Genomic DNA, 21,607 nt, shown 5'->3' with positions numbered 1-21,607 from the left:
ATCCTCCATGGGTGAAATTAGGAACTACGCTCATTTTGAGCAAAAGAAACCTGGCTCAGAAATCCCTGCAGGTGGGAGGTAGAGTCGTGTCTCTTAGAGCGTGGGCTTACGCAAGGTGGCTTACGGAGAGTAAGACGTCAAGAAGCCGGGCATTTACGATTGTTCAGTGACTCCCGCCCAGCCTACTTTGGGCTTCGCGTCTGCGTGTTGCCAACTAATTACCGAAGGCCTGTCAAACGGCCTGGTAAATGTCAACGACAAGTCCTCCTCTCCTGGCCAATCTTATGGAAGGGTGGGCTTGGCTCATAAACCAATCAAAGACCCCCAGGGGGGCGGAGTTTTCTTCGGCCTGGATCCCGGCCTGGGGGGTAAAACTAAAGTGTTTCCATCTCCAGCCAATCCCAGGGAAGGCAGGAGGGCACTCCTCCAATGGGAGCCCGAGAGCGGTCAGTAGCTGCGGAGGCCTGCTAACCCGCTAGCTCTCCAGCCGGCTGGAGGGACGCGTCCAGTGCGTTCGCTAGGTCCAGCCGCCGGCCCCCCTCGAATCTGCTCGCGCTCGGCAGCGGCGGCGCGGAGGGCAGGAGGTGTCTGGTGAGACGCTGTAAAGACGGGGGTGGGGGGTGTGAGGGAAAGAGGCCGGGCTGGAGCGCATGAGGGGTGGGGCCTGGGCGAGCTTTTACCTGGGCGGCCTCTTAACCCTAGGTCAGCGGGTTGCGGAGGATCGTGCGGGTAGCAAAGGGAGGGCGAGTGCCCCTGCAGCCGCAGACAACAACCAGGTGAGTACTCTGCGGAGCCCATCACCCATGCCCACCCCTGTGTTTTGGGAAACGGTTCTGTGCAGGTCTGCAGCTCACGTGATCGTCTACGTGCCTGTAAATCTCCATCTCTCTGCCGCTCTTCTCCCTCTCCTTCTCCATCTTTCTGTGTGTCTCGATATTTCTGCCTGTCTCCTTCTCTGAGACATACTAGACAGCCCAGACCCAGAAGGCTGAACCCTGACGCTACCACTTAAAACTAGCCATGAGATCTTGAGCCATCTACATCACCTATGCCTCAGTTTCTTCATCTGTCAAATGGGAGTCTAATAATCTCCATCTGAGACAATACATATGCATCACTTTGCCCAGTGCCTGGCCCCTAGAAATTTTTCAATAAATGATGACTGTCGTGACTGAAAAGAAAATACATGATCTCTCTTGGTCTTTGGCTTTGTTTTCTCCCTGCCTGTCTCTGACCCTACCCCATTGATTCTTCTTTCTGAATGCTTCTTTTTCTGTTACTGTTTTTCATCTTTCTATCTGTCTCTTTCCCATCTCCCTAAGCAGGTTAGAGGTGCATTGTTTATAGCAATGAGTCTGGCCTGAGAGCATCTGTGAGCTTAGCGTGGGGCTCTGGACTGTTCTGTGGGTAAAAAACAAAAACAAACAAACAAAAAAAAAAAAAATGGAGCCTGGCTTTGGCTGAGGAAAGAACCTTATTTGTTCCCCACCCTACTGTGTTAAACAGGCAGAGACCTCCAGGGTGGGGGGCAACTTAGATGAAACAGTGAACCAGGCCCTTTATCCTTTATTATGTTGGTTACTGCAAGAAGACCAGGATTCTCCTAGTTACATCTCCACACAGCCCTCTTTTCTCTCCCCATCCTGAAATCCTTTAACCAGGCCTTCTGGAACTCACTGTCAGTCACCAGCAAAATCTCCATTCTCACCTTGGCTTCTGAATAGTTCCTTCGTTTTCTTGCCATGCCTTAGTGGTTCTCATACCTATTGGACCCAACACTCCATTTTTATAATTTCTATTTTGAAACGTCCCTTTCACTATCCTGAAATGAAGTGTATAGATAATAGAATCTGTCTCCACACATAATTCCTCCCAAACCAATGTAATGTAATGTCCTAATTGTAATATAAGGGAGAAGTAAAGGAAGAGTAATTTCTAATAAAACAATATGTATTTCAATATGTAAAGGCTGGGATATAATTTCACTAGAAGACATAATGAATGGTCTTGCACATAATGATCCTTGTATCTGGGAATGTGACACTTACATGTGTGTTGATTGCTGACTCAGAAACCATGGGTAGGGCGATGTGATTTTCCGAGTCATGAATAATTCTTCATAAAGTTTTAAACAAAACCAAGTGCAATCCTCCCTCAATTTATATGGTTCATTTGAATTTCTGGGAAGTCAGTACATACTAAAATCCATGATCTGGCCCTCTTAACCTCTCTGACCTTCTCTCCTACCATTCTCCCCACTTGTTCCCTCTATTCTACCCACACTTCCCTCCTTTACGCTACTTGAACATATTAGGCACACTCCCACCTCAGGGGTTTGTACTGGGCCATCCCCTGGACCTGGAAGGAGTTTCCCCCCAATATATACAAGGCTCATGCCCTCACTTCCTTCAGGCCTCTACCCAGATGTCACTTTCTCAGTGAGGCCTACCCTGACCATCCTGTTTAAAATCACAGCTCTCCCCTAGCATATACCCCAATTTTTTCCATAGTGCTCCTCACCCTCTTCTATGATATCTAATCTACACCTTTATTGTGTTTGTTATTTATTGTTTGACTCTCCTGCTGGATTGTAAGCTCCAGAAGGGCAGAGATTTTTGTCTTTTTTGTACCTTGATGTATCCCTATTACCTAAAACAGTGCTTAGGATAGAATAGGCTCTCTCAATAAATGTTTGTTGAATGAATGAATGAATGAATGAAACGAACGGGTTTTTCACTTACATTGTTGTCTGGTAGGATATTCTAAAGTTGTATGGAATGCAGTACAATTCTTTGCTGTGTGGAGCTGTCTTGTGCACTGCAGGATGCTGAGCACCTCTGGTCCATGGCCACTAAATGTCACTAGTGATCTCCAATTATTGTGATAATCAAAAATGCCCCAAAACATCCCTTGACTGTCTACCCCCTGCTGAGAACCACTGCTTGAATAGAAATTGGCTTTCTCCTGAGCACGCTGCTCCCCAGGAGCCCCCTCAAACCCTTCTTGCCAGGAGGCCAAGACATGAAGGTAGGTGTCCTCACTCTAATTGACCTTCCCAGACACTTTCTCTCTCTCCTCCTCAAACCACCTTTTTTTTTAGAATTAAAAAAAGTTTTATTTTAAAATAATTTCAGATTTAAAAACCTCTAGAAATAGTACAAAGAATTCTCATATATCCTTCACTCAGATTCCTTAAGTGTTAATAAATTATGCAACTACAGTTCAATTATCAAAATTAGGGAGTTAACATTGGTAAAATACTATTAATGAAAGTACAGAACTTATTCAGATTTTATCAGTTTTTCCACTAATATAAATTTTCTCTTCTGGGATCTAATTCAGGATCCCATATTGCATTTAGTGGTCATATCTCCTTAGACTCTTCCAATCTGGGACAGTTCTTTAGTCTTTCATGACTTTGATACTTTTGAAGAGTCCTGGCCAGCTATTTTATAGAATTTGGGTTTGTCTGATGTTTCCTTGTGATTATAGTTACGTTATGTAATTTTGGCAAGAAGACCACAGAAGAGATGTGTCTTCAGTGCTTTACATCAGAAGGCACATGATGTCAGTTGGTCCAATACTGGTTTTGTTCACTTTGACTATTTGTTTAAGGTGGTGTCTGCCAGGTTTCTCCAGTATAGTTACTCTTTTTTCCTTTGTAATTAGTAAGTGATTTGTGGGGAGATACTTTAAGATTATGTACATATCAACCACCTTGTTTTTGGGTTTTTTTTTAGGGAGGGAGTTGGGGAGGGGCAGAGAGAGGGAGAGAGAGAACTCTAAGCAGGCTCCATGCCCAGAGTGGAGCCCAACATTGGGCTCGATCTCACAATCCTGAGATCATGACCTGAGCTGAAATCAAGAGTCAGACGCTCAACCGACTGAGCCACCCAGGCGCCCCACAACCACCTTGCTTTAAATTTCAAACCATCAGACTAGACCATTACCCACCCATCTGTGTTATAGTCAGGTATAGACGTATACACATACCTGCCCCCGTCATACTTCTTTCCTAGAATTTAGCTACTAGCTCACTGTCACTCTTTAACACTACCCCAGTCCCACTTCTTGGTGATTTTAATATCCTCATAGATGATCTTTCCAATGTTCTTGTCTCTCAGTTCTGTGATCTGCTTTCCTATAATGCTCTTGCCTTACAACCCCACCTCAACACCCTCTCCAACAGTCTTACCCTTCTTCTTATCAGTACCTATGACTGCACCACCTCCATACTCTGTTTCAGGCATCCTGCCATCCAGCCAGTGCTTCTTATCCTTCTAGTCTACTCCCTCTAGCTCCCCAACTCCCAACAATCCCTCAACACCACCAAGACTGAACATTTTCACTACCCTTTACTTCCTCCGTGTTCCCATGTCCTTCCTTTAATCATCTTAGATTCCATGGTCCATCATGATAATCATTCCTTTGCATACATCCTCACTTCCTTGGCCCTCTACACTTGAGCATGTTTATAGGGCAAAACCCTAGCCCTGGTTAAATTCAACTCTGCCCACCCCACTGCACTTCCCTAGGCCATTCACTCTCCTACGTTCCTAGCTGAACTGTTTTGTATCTTCTCTCTCCTCAAATCTCCTGATACCACTCCTTCCATCCTATGCTCAAGCTGCCTACTTGACTGAAGGATCAAAACCATCAGAAGAAAACCTGCATAGATTCCCATCACCACACACCTAACCACCAAACAGCATCTGTATCTGCATACTCTGCCTTCTTCTCTGTTAATATGGATAAACTGGCCCTGCTGTCATCGAAATCCAGTCCCTCTACTTTGGAACTAGACCCCATCCTCTTTTACCTACTTGAAGACATTGCTTCAGCAATTTCCCCCTCTCTACAAGATCATTCCCATTAGCACACAGACATTCTGTTATTGTTCCCATCTTTTTGTTACAGCTTTATTGAGGTATATTTAACATCATAAAATTCAGCCTTTTAAAGGGTACTATTCAGTGTTTTTTTGTATATTCACAGAGTTGTGCAACCATCACTGCAATCAATTTTAGAACATTTTTATCCCCACCAATACTCATTAGCAGTCCCTCCCCACACCTCCCCTCCCCTCAGTCATAGGTAACCACTATTCTACTTTCTGTCTCTATCTATTGATTTCTCTAGTCTAGACATTGTATATAAACGAGATCGTATAATACATTGGTCTTTATGACTGACTTCTTTCATTTAGCATAATGGTTTTGAGGTTCATCCATGTTGTTGATGTAGCGTTCCTTTTTACTGCCAAATAATATTCCATTATATGGTTATGCAGCATTTTGTGTATCCTATCCATTTGTCAGTTGATGGACATTTCAGTTGTTTTCACATTTGATATTATGAATAATACTGCTCTGAACATTTGTGCACAAGTTTTTGCGTGGATGTGTGTTTTCTTTTCCCTTTGGTAGACACCTAGGAAGTGAGAATTGCTTGGCCCTATGGAAAATCCATGTTTAACTTTTTGAGGAACTGTTCACAGAAGTGGCTGTACCATTTTAAATTCCCATCAGCAATGTATGAGGGTTTCAATTTCTCCATATCCTCCCCAACACTTTTTACTGTCTGTCTTTTTATTATAGACATCCTAGTGAGTATGAAGGGGTACCTCATTGTGGTTTTGATTTGCATTTCCCTAATAACTAATAATGTTGAGCATCTTTTCATGTGTTTATTGGCTATTCGTGTATCTTCTTTGGAGAAATGTCTATTCAAATCCTTAGCCCTTTTAAAATTAGATTGTCTTATTGTTGAGTTGTAAGTGTCCTTTAAATGTTTGGGACACAAGTCTCTTGTCAGATATGTGAGTTGCATATATTTTCTCCCATTCTGTGGGTTGTCTTTTTACTTTCTTGATGATGTCCTTTGATGCACCAAAGTTTTTAATTTGAGGAAAGTCCAATTTATCGATTTTTTTTCTCACTTGAGCATTTTGCATCATAGCCAAGAAAACATTCCCCAACCCAAGGTCTCAAAGCTTTCTTCCTGCTTTTTCTTCTAGGAATTGTATGGATTTTAGCTCTTACCTTTAGGTCGGTGATCCATTGATCCATTTTGAGTTCATTTTTGTGTATGGTGTGAGGCAAGCGTCCAAATTTCATTCTTCTGCCTGTGGATGGCTAGTTGTCCCAGTACCTTTTGTTGAAAAGAGTATTTTTACCCCTTTGAATTGTTTTGGCAACCCTTGTCAAAGGTCAACTGACCATAAATCCTAAATGTAGAGGTTAATTTTCTGGATTCTCAATTCTGCCTCATTGATCTGTAGGTCTGTCACTATGCCAGACCACACTGTCTTGATTACTATAGCTATGTCGTAAGTTTTGACATCAGGAAATGGGAGTCCTCCAACTTTGTTTTTCTTTTGCAAGACTGTTTGGACTATTCTAAGTCCCTTGCATTTCCATATGAATTTTAGGATCAGCTTGTCAATTTCTGCAGAAAAACAGCTGGGACTTTTATAGGGATTATATTGAATCTATATATCCATTTAGGAAGTATTGCCTTTAAGAATATTAAGACTTCCAATCCATGAACATGAGATGTCTTTCCATTTAGATCTTCTTTAATTCTTTTTCTTTTAAAAGATTTTATTTATTTGATAGAGAGAGACAGATAGTGACAGAGATAGCAAGAGAGAGCACAAGCAGGGGGAGAGGCAAAGGGAGAGGGAGAAGCAGGCTCCCTGTGGAGCAGGGAACCCGATGTGAGGCTCGATCCCAGGACCCTGAGATCATGACCTGAGCCGAAGGCAGACGCTTAACGACTGAGCCACCCAGGCACCCCTAGATCTTCTTTAATTCTTTCAGAAGTGTTTTGTAGTTTTCAGTGTACGAGTCTTATACTTCTTTTGTTAAATTTATTCCTAGGTATTTTATTCTTTTTGCTACTATTATAAATGGAATTATTTTCCTAATTTCACTTCCAGAGTGTTCATTGCTAGTGCATAGAAATACGTTTTTTATTTCTTGATCTTCTATCCTGTCACATTGCTGAACTTACTAGCTCAAATAGGTTTTTAGTGGATTCCTTAGAGTTTTCTATATATAAGATTATGTTATCTGCAGATATATTTTTACTTTTCTTTTTCTAATCTGGATGCCTTTTCTTTCTTTTTCTTAACTAATTGCCCTGACTAGATCTTCTAGTACATTGTTGCCTAGAAGTGATGAGAGCAGACATTCTTGTCTTGTTCCTGATCTTAAGGGGAAGGTATTGAGTCTTTCTCCATTAACTGTGATGTTAGCTGTTGGTTTTATATAGGTACCCTTTATCAAGTTGAGGAAGTTCCCTCTTACTCCTAGTTCTCTGAGTCTTTTTGCCATGAATGGATGTTGGATTTTGTCAAATGCTTTTCTGCATCTATTGAGATGATCATCTGGCATTTGTACTTTATTCTATTAATATAGTATATTACATTGATTAATTTTCAGATGATAAACCAACTTTGCATTCCTGAAATAAATCCTTCTTGGTCATGTTATATAATAGTTTCTATACGTTGCTGGACTTGGTTTGCTAGTATTTTGTTGAGGATTTTTACATCTATATTCATACAGTATATTGGTCTACAGTTTTCTTGTGATGTCTGTGTCTGGTTTTGGTATCAGGGTAATACTGGCTGCATAGAATGAGCTGGGAAGTGTTTCCTCCTCTATTTTTGGAAGCGTTTGTGAAGGATTAATATATGCTTTTTGTATGTCATTTGTCTTTTCCGTTCCTTTGTTCTTCAGTTCCTCTCTTCTTTTGTGTTAAGTAGATATTTTCTACTTTAACTTTTTAATTTCCTTGTTAACTATATATATTTTTAGTTAGATTTTTAATGGTTGCCCTGGGAATTCCAATTAACATCTTAACTGGAAACAATCTACTTCGAATTAATTCTAATTTCAATAGTAACTTTGTTCCAGTATGCCTCTGTTCCCATTTCCTTCTTTGTAGTGTTATTATTATACGAATTACTTCTTACATTATAAGCCCATGAACACAGTTTAATTATTATTGCTTTATACAGTTGTCTTTTAAAACAGATAGGAGAGGGCGCCTGGGTGGCTCAGTTGGTTAAGCGACTGCCTTCAGCTCAGGTCATGATCCTGGAGTCCCGGGATCGAGTCCCACATCAGGCTCCCTGCTCAGCAGGAAGTCTGCTTCTCCCTCTGACGCTCCCCCCTCTCATGCTCTCTCTGTCTCTATCTCATTCTCTCTCTCAAATAAATAAAATCTTAAAAAAAAAAACAGATAGGAGAATAAGAGGTACAAATAAAAATACTTTTTTTCATAATACCTATTTCAAGTTACCACTTAGTGTCCTTTAATTTAAGCCTGAAAGTAGTGTTTCTTGTAGGATAAGTCTTCTGGCAACAAATTCTTTCCGTTTTTGTTTATCTTAACTTCTCTTTCATGTTTGAAGAACCAGTTTAGCTAGATACAGAATTCTGAGTTGACAGTCTTTTTCTGTAAATATTTTGAAGATGCCATCACACTATCTTCCGGCCTCCATGGTTTCTGATGAGAAGTCAGCTGTTAACCTTATTGAAGGTCCCATATATGTGATAAGTCATTTTTCTCTTGCTGCAGTCAAGATTTTCTTTTTGTCTTTGCTTTCACCAGTTGCACTATGATGTGTCTAGGTGTGGATCTCTTTGAGCTTATTCTACTTGCATTTACTTCTTAAGTGTACAGATTAATATTTTTCATCACGTTTGCAATATTTTGGCCCCATCTCTTCCTCTTGCCCTTTTGGTACTCCCATTACACATATGTTGGTACTTTTGGTGGTGTCCTATAGGTTTGTGAAGCTCCATTTCTTTTTCTTGGTTCTTTTTTCTTTCTGCTCTTCAGAATGTATAATTTCTATTGCCCTATCATCAACTTTACCCTTTCTCTCTTCTGCCAGCTCAAACCTGTTGTTGAGCCCCACTAAGTGAATTTATCATTTCAGTTATTATACTTTTCAACTCCAGATTTTCTGTTTAATTCTTTTTATGATTTCTGTGTCTTCATTGATATTCTTTATTTGGTGAGACATTGTTCTCAAACCTTTCCTTAATTCTATAGATGTACTTTCTTTTATTTCTTTGAAAATATTTATAGTAATAATTTAAAGTCTTTGTCTATTAAGTTCCAAACATGGACTCCCTCAGGGACAAGTTCTTTTGGCTGCTTTTTTTTGTACATGTAACATACTTTGCTATTTCTTTGCATATCTCATAATTTTTTGTCAAAAACTAGGCATTATTTTAAAGTTTTTATTTGTTTATGTAATCTCTACACCCAACATGGGGCTTGAATTCATGACCCCAAGATCAAGAGTCGCATGCTCTTCCGACTGAGCCAGCCAGGCGCCCCCAAAAGTGGGCATTTTAGATACTCTGTTCTAACAACTCTGGTATCAACCTCTTCTATCCTCAAGGTTTGTTTTTCTGGGATATGTATGTGTATGTGTGGTATTTGTGTGTATGTGTGGTTGTTGTATGTGTGTGTATATGTAGTTGTTGTTATTTTTCTCATTGCTGTTTATTTGTTTGGTGACTTTTCTCAACTAATTCTGTGGATTCTATATTCCTTGTACTATGTGGCCCCTGAGTTCTCTGCTAGCTTATTTTTAAAAAACTTCTTGTTTTTATTTTTAAGCCTGGATTCCTAGGAGATCACACCTGTGTAGGTATATGTTGGTGGTCAGCCAGTGATTGGTTGGATTTCCTTAAATGCCTTGTCCATATGTCTTCCACCCTTCGCCAAGGGGATCTGTGTGAGAAGGCGTGTCTTCAAACTTTAGCCAGTTTACAAGGCAGGCTTAGCTTTCACATTCTGCTTACAGTCAGCCAGAAGTGAGTGACTTGGGGCCTCTCCTTTCCACCTCTTTTTTGTGCATGTGCATAGCCTTGACTATGTGCACAGCCCTTTAGATACCTGGGAATATATCAGGGCTTTTCAGAGTTTCCTATGGTTGTCTCATTCTCTAGGATTTCCTTTTAAATTCCTGGCCAAAGCAGTCAGGCCTCTCTGTTGTCTGCAATTTCGTCAGCCTTTGCCTACTATACTACTGAGCTAGAGAGGGAAAGAGGATGGGAATTAGCTACAAGTTAAAATGTCACAGAACCCATTGTCTCACCGAGATTCAGTAGTTTCTCTTACACAGATGATTTTCACTTCATTCTGTGTCTTTGGTTAATTGCAAGTTTTGAAATGGTTGATTGTAGTTGGTTTGCCCATATTTTCATTGTTTTAAAGGGAAAGCCAGTTCACCAAAGCCCTTATTCTGTCATTCCATTTATCTCCTATGGCTCCCATCTTTAAAGAACATTTAAAACCCGATTTATCACACATCCCCATGTAACTGTGACTTTCTTTATTCCCCTAACAGCAAAACTCTCCAAAAGAGCTGTCATTCCTCACTTTCTCCTACTCTTCTATTCTCTGTTTGTTCATACAAAATATATTAGATATGTAATAAAAAATTATATACATGAGTTATCAAGAACTAATGTAATGAAAACTGAAGAAGTCACAACTCCACCCAAGAGCAACATTAATGATAACATCTATCCCTATGTCCTTTTCTGTCCTATTCCCCGCCATCCCCCCTGCCAGAAATTACCATTCTCTTAAGTCTTATGTTTAACATTCTCTTGCTCTTTTTGATACATTTTTTGCATATTTGTGGAAATGTTTAACCAATACATTATTTATTTGGCTTGGTCTTGAGCTTTGTGAAAAATAGCCTCATACTGTATGTGGTCTTCTGTGACTTACTTTTTTTCACTCATTATTATGTTTCAAAGATTCACCTGGGTTCTTGCATGTAACTGTAGCTTGTTCATTCTCAATGCTGTATAATAGTTCATTGCGTGACCATGAAACACAGTATGCATCCATTTATCTGTTGATTGTTTCCAGCTTTTTGCTGTTAGGAACAGTGCTACTATGAATATTCTTGTGCGTTTCCCCTAGTACACATATGCACCCATCTTTCTAAGGTATGTTCTGAGGAATAGAATTGCTAGTTAATAGGATGTGTAAACATTCAGCTTGACAGTATTATGCCAAAATGTAGGTTGCCAATTTACATACCTTCCAACAATTTATGAGATCCCATTGATCCACACCTTAATCAGTACTTGATATTGTCCCACTTTTTACTTTTTATCATTATAGTGAGTGTAAAATGGTATCTCATTGTGGACTTAATTAGCACTTTTCCAATCACTAATGTGGTTGAGCATTTTTTTCATGTTTATTGGCCATTCATGTTTCTTCTTCTGTGAAATGACTGTTAATGTCTTTTGCCCATTTTTAAAATTGGGATTTTTCTCACTTTTATTGGTTTGTAGGAGTTATTTAATTACTTGGATACTCATCGTTTGCCAATTATGTGGCTTCTTTTTTCCTTTATGGTGTCTTTGCGTGAGCAGGAATTCCTAATTTTTGGTGAGTTGAACCATTCAATCTTTTCTGTTGTCTTTCCTAACCTACGATCATAAAGACATTCTTTATTTTCTTGGAATACAAGTTTAAAAGTTTTATTTTTCCTATTTAAGTCCTTAATCCAAATGGAATTGATTTTTGTGTGGCATAAAGGTATGAGGGAGGGAGCCAGTTTCATTATTTTCCACACGGATAGCCTCGGGATCTGAAGCACCACCTCTGTCATACACCAAAGTTCCATTTCTGTATTGGTCCGTTGCTGGGATCTCTGCTGTTGGCCAGTATTTTGTCCCTGAGCCAGTATCACATGGCTTTAATTACTTTACTACCTGACTACCTTAATTACTTTGGTTTCATAAAGAATCTTGACATTTGGTACAGCAACATCTTCCCCTCTTACTCTTCTTCAGGAATATGATATATTCCTGGCCCTTTGTTATTTCAAACACATTTCAGAATCGTCTTGTCATGTCCTACAGGAATATTGGAATTGCAATGCGTCTATAGATTAGTTTGAAGAGAATCGATATATTGATGATGCTGAGTCTTCCTAGCTACAAACATGACATACCTTTTCATTTTAAATAAATTCTTGAATGTCTCTTGGTACGGTTTACTAATTTCCTGCATAGGGTCTTGCATATCTTGTGTTAGACTTATTCCTTGGTATTGATGGTTTTCCTGCTATTATAAGGGAGATCTTGTCATTTAACATGTTTTATCTCATTTGCAGGTGTAGAGAAATGAAGTTGACTTTTGTGTTAATATTCCAGCCATTCACCTTGTTAAACTTTTATTTTTTTAAGCAAACTTTTTATTTTAGACTGATTTTACAGTTACAGAAAAGTAAGTAAAGAGATAGTACGGAGTGTTCCTGTGTACTCCTCACCGTGATATATTTGTCAAAACTAAGAAAGCCATATTGGTATATTACTATTAAGCAAACTTCAGACTTTATATGGATTTATCAGTTTTCCCACTAATGTCTTTTTTTCTATTCTAGGATCCAGTTCAAAATACCACATTGCGTTTAGTTGTCATCTCTATTGCCCTCTGCTCTATGACAGTTTCTTAGTCTTTCCATGATTTTCATGCCCTTAACAGTTTTGAGGCATACTGTAGACTGTCCCTCAGTTTGGATTTGTCTGAAGTTTGCCTCATAATTAGACTGGGGTTGTTTTTGGAGAGAATACCATAGAGTTGAAGTGCCCTTTTCATCACATTATATCAGAGGTATGTGATATCCCCATGACATCATTGATGTTGACCTTAATCACTGGTTAAGGTAGTGTTTGCCAAGTGTCTCCATGGTAAAGTTGTTATTTTTCCCTTTTTATTTTCTGTTCTTTAGAAGAATCCAGCCAACCCTCAAGGAGAGGGAGGGGATTTAAGCTCCACCTCTGGAAGGGGGTGTATTTGCATGTAGTATTTGGAATTCTTCTGTAAAAACTACTAATTTCTTCTTATTTGTTTATTTACCTGTCTCTTTACTTATTTATTCAGTTGCCTGTTTGTATCAGTATGCACTTGTGTGTATTTATTTAATAATTTTAATTATAAATCCAATACTTTGTCATTTGTCTTGTTGCTCAAATTGTTCCAGCTTTGGCCACTGGGAGCTCTTTCAAGTTGGCTCCTGTGTCCCTTTTCAAATGCCTCCATCTTTTGTTTTTTTAGCACTGCCTTACCTGCTTTGGCGCTACAAGATGCTCCCTACTCATCTTGTTATTTTCCTGCTCCATCCCTGGAATTGGCCATTTCTCAAGGAGCCCTTGTTCCTTCTAGGTTGTCTGTATATTCTTTTTTTTTCTTTCTTTTTTTAATTTAAATTCAACTAGCCAAGGGCGCCTGGGTGGCTCAGTTGGTTAAATTCAACTAGCCAAGGTATAGTACATCATTACTATCTGTATATTCTTTTGTGTTTTCTGTGTTGACAACAATATCAGCTATAAATAATGACAGCTTGGTTTTTCCCTTTCCAATCTTTATGCCTTTCATTTATTCTTCTTGTGTTACTGAGATGGACAGGTCCTCCAGTACGGTGTTCAAGAGAAAAGACAGTAGTGGGCATCCTTGTCTTGTTGGGTATTTATTTTAAAGGAAACACCACTAACTTTTTTCCCTATTTAGAATGATATTTGCTGTAGATTCCTCCAGGTGTTACCAGATTAAAGCAAGTGCCAAGCTGTCACTATGCTAAGAAGTTTTTATTATTGTTTTTAAATCACAAAAGGGTGTTGAATTTTTTTTTGTCAAATACCTTTTCTGTTTATTAGGATCATTATGGGTTTTTTTTTTTCTCAGTAATGTGATAATGTGGTAAATGATGTGTATGGATTTTCCTCATGGTAGACTACCTTTGCATTTCTGGTATAAACACTACTTGGTCATGATCTTTTCCTTTTTATACGGTACTAGATTTAGTTTGTTAATATTTGTTTAGGATTTTTGTATCTGTGTCCATGAGTAAAATTGGTCTTTAATTTTCCTTTCTCATGCAATCATAATTTGATTTTGGCCTCGAGTTCTGCTGGTATCCTAGAATGAGTTAGTGTTCCCTTTTTTACAATATTCTGGAAGATGCTATATGACTTTGGAATGATCTGTTTGGTAGAATTCTCCTGTAAAACCATCTTGCCCTGGTGTTTTGCTTTTTTAACATTGAATTAATATTCAACTTCTAAATAAATTCTTTTCAAAAATTTATTTGAGAAACTTGAAATCTGCTCCCATAACATGTTTATTTTATATCAGGTTTTATGCTTCAAGTGGCTACACACAAATCCTGATCGAGACTTTTTAATGATATGTTTCTTCAAATTCTTAACAGTCACCACCACCAAAAATCTCTCTTTGTACAATGGAAGCGATAAAGTATTTAGAACCGATTTTTAACTTGTTCAGAAATGTTTAATGATTGAAATGATAGCAGCCTTTTTTGTTTTACTGACAAATATATTGTTAGAATTTCTTGAGACAGTGTGATTAGATTTCAAATCCGACTGAACTCTTTCATATTAATTATTTTGAAATAATGATGAAGCTCTTATTTGCAGAACATGCATCACTGTTAGAACCATCACCCTGCAGCTAGCTTGGACACCATTAAAAGGGCTCATCAGCTGCAAACGGATAGAAGTATCTGGTATTCGTGAAGACAGAGTTTTGGGGCTGCCACCTGGAGCTACGCCCTCCAGAAGCCCCTGCTTGGCCTCCCTGCACCCAACCCCACACCAAGCAGTCACAGCTCGGGCTGTGTGTGGTGTTTCTTGGCAATTGGAACGCAGACTCCTCCAGCGGCTCCACAGCCCCGTTGTCCTCAGTGAGCAGAAGACCACAGAAGCTGGCTCCTGAAGAGGCTGTCCAAGCGATAGAGCTCCTCCTTGGCTCTGCTTAGCACATTTACCACACAGGAGTGCTGGATGTTCCTCATTGCTGCTCACTACCCACGGGGACTGTAGAGGGATTTCTCAGGCCCCATTTCACCAAGGGCCACCCTGTAAGGATCTCCACAGGAGGCCGCCCATAGAGAGAAGGGGCCTGCCTGGGTTCTCCACTGCCTTAAGGCCTTCGTGGACACCCTCCAGGGCTGAGGGCATCAAAACCTTTTCACCTACCCGTGATCCACATTATCAGCTGCAAAGTTCTGCCTCCGAGTTTGTGTTCTTTTGTTTGTTTTTTTGTTTTGTTTTGTTTTGTTTTTGGTAGAAAGAGTTTTAACTGCTTCTTCCATTCCTGTAGTAACTAGAGGGCTACTCGGGATTTCTTTTTGCTTCTTGAGTCAATTTTGGTAAGTTATCGATTTCTAGGAATCAGTCCATTTTATCTGCGTTCTCGAATTTATTGGCATAAAGTTCCCTTTTTAAAAAATCCTCTGCTGTATATAATCTGTAACTATGTCTCCTTTTTCATTGCTGATATTGGTTATTTGTGCCTTCTCACTTTTTTTCTTGATCAATCTCACCAGAGGTTTGTCTATTTTATTAGTCTTTTCCAAGAACCAACTTTTGGCTCTGTTGCTCCTCTCTATTGTGTCTTTGTTTTCTATTTCTTTAATTTCCGCTCTTATCTTTTTTGATCTCCTTCCGTCCACATTTTTTGGATTTATTCTGTTGTTCTTTTTCTGATTTCGTATGTTGGACATGGAGCTCATTAATTTTCAGCCTTTCTTGTTTTATAATGTGTGCATTTAAAGATATACATTTCCTTCCAAATACTACTTTTCTACACATTCAAACATGTCATACTTCATTATTGTTCAGTTCCAAGTACTTCAACATTTCCATCATGGTTACTTCTTTGGTGAGTGATATAGAAGTGTGTTTATAAATTTCTAAATGTGCGGGGAATTTTTAATGTATCTCTTTGTTATTGAAATCTATCTTAATTGCATTATGGTCTGAGGATGTGGTCCGTGTGATAACAACTCTAAAATTAATTGAGACTTGTTTTATGGCTTAGTACATGATCAATATTTTTGAATGTTTCCTATGTGCTTTATAAGATGTATGTTCTCTAATTGTTGAACACAGAGTTCTACATATGTCTATTATCAAGTTTGTTAATTGTATTGTTCAAATTTTCTATATCTACACTGATATTTTGGTCGTGCTATGCCAGTAATTTTAAGAGGTGTGTTCATTTTCAACTATGATGGTGGATTTGTCTGTTTCTCCTTACAGTTCTTTTTAAAAATTTTATATATTTTGAGGATATTTTATTAGGAATATTCAAATGAAGAATTGTTATACATTCCTGGTAAATATGTAATGACCCTCTCTATTCTCGATAATGCATTTTTTGAGGTCTGTCTTATCTTACCTTAACACAAGCTTTTCTTCTTGTTCGGATTTGTGTGGTATACAATTTTCCATCCTTTCATTGTTCAACATTTTCATGCCCTTATGCGTTAATTATATCTCTTGAGAATGGCATACAGCTGGACCCTTAAAAAAATCTAATCTGATGATCTCTTTTAATGGGCGAGTTTCGTCTGTTTACATTTTCTATGATATATTTGGACTTGTTTCTACCATTGTACTTTTTTATTTCTATTTCCTACCACCACCTTTTCTATGCTTCGTTTTTCTCTTTTCTGGCCTGTTTTTTAGTTTTGAGATTTGTTTATTTGCTTTCTTATTCAGTTTTTTCCTCTGTACTGTTTGAAATTTACACATTCTTTTTTTTTTTTTATTCTTTCTGTGGTTATCCTTGAACTTTTACCATGCATGTGAAACTTATAAGGTCTAAAGTTAAATAGCATTTTAACCTCCCTCTTGAAGAATACAGGAACCTTTAACTCTGGTCATTCCTCTCTTTGCCACATGCTATTGTCTTGAGTATGTTAGTTTGTTTCTTTTTTTTCCTAACCTCACAAATTCTATATCATCATTAGTATTATTTTATATAGACAGTATTTGTTTGGATTTATATGCATACATTCTTGCATCTCAGACCATCATTCTGGGATCATTTTCTTTTATCATAAATACAATGTTTAGATGTTCTTTTAGTACAGGTCTCTTGGTGTTAAATTCTCCCAGTTTTTGTTGTTATATGCAAATGTCTTTATTTTATCCTCATTCTTAAAAGATAATTTGTTATAAGTATTTAGAAGTCTGCTGTCGGTCTAATTGCTATTTTTGGTAGGTATTTTTGTTTTCTTATACTTGAACTACTTTTAAGAAATTCTCTCTCTCTCTCTCTCTCTCTCGGAGGGGGATCTGCAGGGGGGTATGCAGTTTCATTCTAACATGTTTAGGCATGTATTTCTTTTTTATTCTTCCTTGGAAATGTGCTTCATGCTTTTTAATTCATGTTTTTCATACTTTCTAGAAAATTCTCAGCCATTATCTTTTCAAATATTGTCTTTCTTCCACCCTTTCCATATTTCTTTCTCAGAATCCAGTTAGTCATATTTCAGACCACATTGCATCTTCCATATCTCATAATGTCTTGTTGATATTTTCTATTTCCTTGTCTTCCTGCATTTCATTCTGGGCAATTTCTTCAGATATATCTTTCAGTTTACTGATACTCTCTTCAGCTCTGTCAGCTCTGTCTGTTTAATCTGTCTGCTGAGTTTTTTATTCCAATAAGTATATTTTTCATGTGTACAAGCTGCATATTTTTCGCTTTCAAATCTGCCTAGTCATCCCTAATAGTCTCTTGTTGCTTGCTCATCTTTGTGGTTGCATCTTTTATTTAAAAAGAACATTTTATACACTTTTTGTTCAACCAGTAATCACTGTTTGCATAAGTATGACATTGTCATTATCGTTCACATCTAAACCATATAGTATTCTCTGATCATATATCCTCTGTTGTATACCTTTTTGTTTTCCTAGTAATCGTCTTTGTTTCTTTTGCCTAGTGTTACCATACCTATTACTAATTCTTTGAAATTCCTTTTAAAATCCATATCATATCATGTCTCTCCTCTGCTCAAAATTCTCCCATGGCTCCCAGCTCCCTCAGAAGAAAAGTCAAAGCCCTCACCATGGCCCAAAAGTCCACACAGTGTGGTTCCCATGCCCTTTCTGACCTCCTATCCTGTTAATCTTCCCATTACTCACTCGTTTCCAGCCACCCTGGCCCCCTGGCTGTTCTTCAAACATGTCAGGTAACCCTCCCCCTTCAGAGCTTTTGTGCCTGCTGTTCTCACTGCCTGGAACACTCTTCTTTCCAGATAATCTCATGAGTTTCCCCCCCCACTTCTAGTATGCTGAAATGTCACCTCCCTAGAGAAGCATTCCCTAACCAAATTAGTCCCATTCACCAGTGTTTTCTAACCCCTTATCCTACTTGACGTCTCATGTTTTTGTACCAAACACTGATCACCACCTGATATATGTTCTCTTTATTTATTGTGATTAGTGTTTGTCTTTTCCCAGTAGACTGTAAGCTCCACAAAGCAGGGACTTTGTTTTGTTCACTATTGTATCCCCAGTGCCAAGAAGAACAGTGCATAGTAATATTTAGTAGACACTCAATAAATATTTATGGAATAAGCGGTATTATTAATTGATTAAATAATTAATGTGGATGATAGAGAAATGTTCATTAATGTGGATGATTAATAGTTAATTAATTGATGTGGGTGATAGAGAAATGCATTGAGAACTAGCCTGGTCATGAAGGCCTTTCATGCCATGCTAAGGAGCGTGGATGTCATTGTTCAGAAAGGTGAGGGTTGTGAAGAAGCAGTAAGGATAGCTCCTGGGTTCTTTCCAGAAGTAAGTTCCTGGTTGGTAGGGTGGGGACAAAGACCCGTGTTCTCTATGACTGGCTCTATGCCCTGAGGCTCCTGAAGGTGGACCTGTCTCTTTCTCCGACAGCCCTCAAACTGCTGTATTGTCACGCCCGCCTGGTACCTGGTGAAAACCAAAGCCACAGTTCTCATTGGGCCTTCTGATCCCAGCTAGGATCCCCCTTCCTCCTGCTCTGTGTCCCGGCTCAAGCAAATCACCCCCCTTAGACTTTTTATTTTACTGGGTTAGGAGGTGATGGTGGTACAGAAGCTGATACAGAGCCTGGCACGTAGTAAGTACTATTATAATGGTGGACAACACAAGGAGCTAAGTTTCAGCTCCCCATTGTCAAGACTGCAGTAGGTTGTGAGGTTTTAGTCCTGACTTTCCCCTTAAACTCCTTGGGGACCAACATGGCTCCAGTGTATCTACTTGCCCATGACTGTTGGGATACTAATTCTCTTGTCTTAGGTGTAACCTACTCCCTCAGCTATTTGTCACCCACTGATTTTATCAGAATGTCATCAATATACACAGGGCCCTATAGCATGCCTCTAGAGATTTCCCTCTCCAGGCCAACATGAATTCATTCATCATTACCAGTGTAACCATCCAACTAGTTCTAAGTTCAATCGAGCAAAATCAACTGACCACCTACTATGTGTCAGGCCTCCCGCTCTGCCCTGAGGACCCAGAGATGAACAAGGTGTGTCCCCAGACACAGAACCATAATTCAGTGTGGCGAGTGCAGTGGCAGTGGGTACAATAGACTGTGAGAGCCTCTGAGGAACATAGAAGCCAGGTCAGGGGACCAGGGAAGATTTCTTAGAAGAGATGGCATATCAACTGAGCTTTAAAAAGATGAGTAAGAATCTTCTGGATGACTAACAAGGGGAGAGGAGGGCAGTCCAGGCAAAGGGAACAGCATGGGCAAAGGCCCAAAGATAGGAAGCAGCATGATGTGCACTAACCTGCCTAACTACGATTACTGTTCACCCGTCTTTCTATGAGATCATCCTAAGACACTTTAACACCAAAACCCAGATATGAGGAGTTTGTGGCCCTCCGACATGCTAAGGTGTTCAAACTCTTCAGAAAAGTCATGAAAAGTTGGTCAGACATGACTGTCCATGAGCTTGTCCACACTAGCTTCCAGTGTCCCTGGCTTCCTTATCTAGACCATGATGTTCATGTGACTTGCTTCCTTTAGGCCTCCCTGGGGTTGGAGTCATTCTCACTCTCCTGGAGATTAGAGTCTCCCTCAGCCCTATGTGAGGAGATCTCCTTGTGGAGAGGAATTTTTCTAACTCCTGACACTAACCACCTCTCTCAAGGAGTAAAGAGGGCCTGCCCCATCTTGTCCTTAGATATTGCGATTCATCTCTACTTGGGTTTCATTCACACCTGTAATAATCTAGGACAAGTGGGCTGTGGAGTCTGGCAAGCCCAGTTTCAAAGCCTGGAACCCCCACGTCTTAACTGTGTGACCTCACAACCTATCCTCTCTAAACATCAGTTTTCTCATCAGTAAAATGGGTCTAATGCCTACCTTGGACAGTAGGGTGCTGGGCATGGAGCCCAACACAGGGCTTGAACTCATGACCCTGAGATCAAGATCTGAGCTGAGATCAAGAGTCGGACACTTAACCAACTGAGCCACCCAGGTGCCCCTACCTAGGATAGTTTTCGTGGATGTTAGAATACATGTCAAGTACCTGGCACCTGGCCACCATTTACTGAACATCTACTACAATCAACATTAAAGGGAAAACAGCATAGTGGTTAAGAACATGAGCTGTAGGTCTAGACCAACCTCGATTTGGATTGCTGCTCAACTACTTACTAGCATTGTGACCTTGGTCAAGTTTTCTAATCTTTTTTAATCTTACAGTTTTTTGTCTGTTTTAATTTTTTTTTTAAGATTTTATTTATTTGACAGAGAGAGACACAGCGAGAGAGGGAAGAGAAGCAGGGGGAGTGGGAGAGGGAGAAGCAGGCTCCCCACTGAGCAGAGAGCCTGATCCAGGGGCTGGATCCCAGGACCCTGGGATTATCATGACCTGAGCCGAAGGCAGATGCCTAACCGACTGAGCCACCCAGGCGCTCCAGTCTTAGTTTTTACATTTTCAAAATGAGGTTAATGCACCTACTTCAGAGTTGTTGTGTGTACATATTATAGCAGCGTATAATATGCTCCCACAGGCTCCAGGCCCCTCCCCAGCCTGCCCTCTTCAATGACCCCCTCCCCAGAAGATGTATCCTTTTCTCAGTTCCCCCCGCTCTCTAGGGCTGACAAAGAGGACTGAGCTTCCCCTTCAGAGTCACAAGGACACTTTGTTATGGGACTTTCTAATGATAAACTGCTCTTGCATTTCTGGAATTAGACCCAACCCTTTCATGTTATATTAAGTCTTTTCTTACTCACCCTGGATTTGGTTTGCTAATAAATTGTTTAGGATTTTTGCATCTTTGGTCACTTACTGTATTTGTCTGGTTAGGGCTATAGTGGGCTCATGCAATAAATAAATGAATTTTCTAAAAATTGGTCCAATTTGTCTAAGTTATAAAATTAATTGTATTCTCTTATTTTTTGATTCCTGCTATATCTTTTACATTGCTCATATTAATTATTTGTGCCTTTTCTCTTTTTTCCTTGATTGGTCCCTCCAAAGATTTTTTTAGTGGTTTGTCTTAAAATTTTATCATACATATTTAATCTAAAGTCTAAAGTTAAACATCATAATCTCCCACCCAAACAAGACAAGGACTTCATAAAACACTGTCTCCCAATTTACATGTCATTGTTGTTCACTATCTTAGTACTTTCTTTTCTGAGGAAGTCATTAACATACACAAAGAATAGACATTAATAATATTATTTTATGCAGACAGTGCTTGTTTACATTTAAATACGTGTT

General features: G+C 39.3%; 1 long non-coding RNA gene across 2 annotated transcripts; it reads left to right on the top strand.

The window, feature by feature from the left end:
- Positions 1-396: 396 nt before the first annotated feature.
- On the top strand, positions 397-20,585 carry LOC116628095. Of its 2 annotated transcripts, none has more exons than XR_004298571.1 (3): positions 397-591; positions 703-776; positions 14,496-20,585. It is a non-coding gene; the product is annotated as an uncharacterized LOC116628095 (long non-coding RNA). The 2 variants fall into 2 exon arrangements; XR_004298572.1 differs by lacking the exon at positions 14,496-20,585 and adding an exon at positions 11,346-13,044.
- The last annotated feature ends 1,022 nt before the right edge of the window (positions 20,586-21,607 follow it).

The sequence above is a fragment of the Phoca vitulina genome, unplaced genomic scaffold (genome assembly GCF_004348235.1).
Source record: "Phoca vitulina isolate PV1807 unplaced genomic scaffold, GSC_HSeal_1.0 scaffold111, whole genome shotgun sequence".
In the NCBI taxonomy this organism is placed as follows: Eukaryota; Metazoa; Chordata; class Mammalia; order Carnivora; family Phocidae; genus Phoca; species Phoca vitulina.
The sequence above is the reverse complement of the archived record's forward strand: the minus strand, read 5'-3'. Positions and strand labels throughout refer to the sequence as shown.